Raw genomic sequence first — 3,200 nt, forward strand, 5'->3', positions numbered from 1 at the left:
TCTCGTATACCTATCTATACCCCTCTATATATTAATATATCCTATTTGTTCTGTCTCTGGAGAACTCTTAACTGATATACTTCCATTATGTGGGAATTTCCCAGATGCTGAATTGAGGAAAATGACATTTTTTTTAACGTTACTGTTGGTTACCTCCCTATATAGTCAGTTCTTTTGCATCTGTTTGTTTGGATCAGCAGAAGGCAACAGTGAGACCCCACCGAATATCTTCTCTTCTCTCTAGAAAGTACTCTGAACATATAATGCTGTGAACATGGCAGGTCTTATCATGTTTTCAAGATGATGAGATATGTATTGCATATTAAATATTCATACCTGGATATTAAATACCCAGGTTTTTAAAAAATCTTATAACCATTCTAACTGACCATGATCCCAGATGGAACCCCTGCCCGCGTCATTGCTTTTGTCTCTGCCACCTGGCTGCCCCTCTAGACAGCTTCCTTTCCTTCCTGGGCTGCTCCCAGGCAACTCAGAAAACTCAACTTCCTCCCCCAAAACTCAAATTCTTACTTTTTACGTAGAGCAAATGAAGTCTGTCTCAGCTTTCTTGTGAAGGAAAAGCTGCTTCAGTCAGTTGTGTTTTTAAATAACACCCCTTCCCACTTTGTGTAACAGAATGTTTTAGAAGCTTATGCTTAAAAATTTTTTTTCAGCCACAAATTGAGGCAGACTCCTTTGATCAAGGTATTTTGTATTGGCTGAAAGTGTGCTTCTGTGGAGGGCTGGTGCAGGGAGCTGTAATTGAGAGAGCGGGAGGAGTAGCCAGGAAGGAAACTGTTGATGAGCATGACTGTATGGGGGGTCAGCCCAGCTGGAAAAAGGCCAGGACTTATGGAGAAAGGGCATGTGAGGCAGAGAGACGAGGGGGGAGTTTATTGGCTTCTACTGAGTTACTGAATGTTCTTTCTTCTTAGATCTATAAGAAAAATTAAGTAATAAATCCTAAAAAGGCAAATGACAAAATTTACGTTCTTTATTTTTCAAAAAGAACTTAGAAAACAAGGACAAGAAGGATATTTTTAAAATGTAATATAGACCATATTAAACCAATATTATGGTTGACAGTATTTAAGAGAAAAAGACAAATAACTAAAATTGATATTAAAACATTTATTGAGCATTTACTGTGTGTGAGGCATTGGATTTGTTGCCTAACATGAATTATTTCATTTAAACCTCATAAAAGTCATACAAGGTATATATTCTAATACCCCTATTTAAATAATTAGGAAACTGAGGCAAAAGGAGTTCAAATAAGTTGCCTAATTATTAAGTCTCCTCACTTCCTAAGTAGTCTATAGCCTAGAAAAGATAAAAATAGACTGTGGATCTCAACAGTTCACTCAGAGAGCATAGTCTTCATCGTGGGGCAGATGTGGGGCACTGCTGTGCTTAGCCATTTTCTCCTCCCCAGTCCTTGGTCAGCATCTCTAATTGACAATGACACTCCATCTTTCTTTCTTTCTTTTTTTAACCTCTGAATTTTTATTGGCGTCCTGCTCCCTAAAGGGTCCCCTGCTTCTGCTGGCTTAATGTCTCAGAACTTTGGTGTCGTTGGTCTCAGACACAACTTTGCCATCCACTATCCAGCGGCCGTTGGTCTTTTGGATGGTTTGCATGGAGGTGCTGCTGTCCGGGGCATTAAGAAGATTGAAGTTCTTGCCATCTTCCAGCAGGCTGTTGTAGGTGGCTATCTCAGCCTCCAGCTTGACCTTAATGTTCAGCAGGGCCTCATACTCCCGGGCCTGGTGCTGTCCCTCTGCCCGGGTCTGTGCCAGCTCTGACTCCAGGTGCAGCAGGATCCCATTGAGCTGTTCCATCTGCAGGGCATAGCGGGCCTCCACCTCCCTCAGGCTGTTCTCCAAGCTGGCCTTCAGATTTCTCATGGAGTCCAGGTCCATCTCCAAAGACTGGACTGTACGTCTCAGCTCTGTGAGTGTCATCTCTGCAGCTCCAACCTCGGTGGACTGCGTGGTGACCACTGTGGTGCTCTCCTCAATCTGCTGAGACCAGTACTTGTCCAGCTCCTCTCTGTTCTTCCGAGACAGCTCGTTATATTGGGCCTGCATGTCTGCCATGATCTTGGAATGGTCCTGAGATTTGGGGGCATCTACCTCCACAGTCAACCCAGAGCTGGCAATCTGGACTTGTAGGCCTTTTACTTCCTCTTAGTGGTTCTTCTTCATGAAGAGCAGCTCCTCCTTTAGAGCCTCGATCTCTGTCTCCAGCTGCAGCCAAGTGACATTGGTGTCATCAATGACTTTGCGGAGCCCATGGATATCGCTCTCCACAGACTGGCACATGGTCAGCTCTGTCTCATACTTGACTCTGAAGTCATCAGCAGCAAGACAGGCATTGTCTGTCTGCAGAACGATGCGGGCATTGTCCACAGTATTTGCGAAGTTCTGAGCCCTTAGGTCCTGGATAGTCTTGAAGTAATGGCTCCAGTGTCTGACCTGGGGTCCCTTCTTCTCCAGGTGCTTCCGGATTTTGCTCTCCAGCTTCCAGTTCTCGGTCTCCAGGCTCCTCATTCTGTCCAGATAGGAGGCCAGGCGGTTGTTTAGGCTTTGCATGGTCTCCTTGTTCTGGATGCTTCCCATTCCTGCCAGACCCCCGGCCATCCCGGCAGCCAGGGCCCCAGACCCCAAGCCGCCCCGGAAGCTGGTGGAGCAGGACACGGAGTTCCTGGAACCAGAACCCCCGGCGCCTGCGTAAATGCTGGCTGTGCTGCTGACTGGCCGGGCGTGTAGCTGGGCACCTGGACAGAGCCCAGGGAACGGTAGTTGGTGGAAAAGGTGGAGCGAGTGGTGAAGCTCATGCTGTCCGGGGAAGAGAACGAGGGGACAGGACTCAGGCTTTGCCGACGACCGACATTCCCTTTTTCTAAGTCCAGATACAGAGCTCCAAGAACCCACTAGCATGTAATCAAATGGAGCACACAGGGAGCAAGTTATTTGCGGCTGGATACTAAAGCATCAGGGTGAAGGAAAGGCTGCTTGCTGCTATCATTGCTATTTAACATTGCTCTCTAAATAGAGGCTAAATAAATTATAAGCAGCACTGCCAGATCCTGTTTGTATGGGCTCTAGACTGCTGACTGGGTCCCAACTCTGCATTCAGTGACGTCATGTTGCAGCTTCACATTGGTCGTGTTAGAGGTAATTATACTGGCAAAC

General features: G+C 46.2%; 1 pseudogene; it reads right to left on the reverse strand.

The window, feature by feature from the left end:
- Positions 1-1,553: 1,553 nt before the first annotated feature.
- Positions 1,554-2,842, reverse strand: LOC115935003 (keratin, type I cytoskeletal 18-like; annotated as a pseudogene).
- Positions 2,843-3,200: the final 358 nt, after the last annotated feature.

This window comes from Gorilla gorilla, chromosome 5, assembly GCF_029281585.2.
Source record: "Gorilla gorilla gorilla isolate KB3781 chromosome 5, NHGRI_mGorGor1-v2.1_pri, whole genome shotgun sequence".
Classification (NCBI taxonomy): domain Eukaryota; kingdom Metazoa; phylum Chordata; class Mammalia; order Primates; family Hominidae; genus Gorilla; species Gorilla gorilla.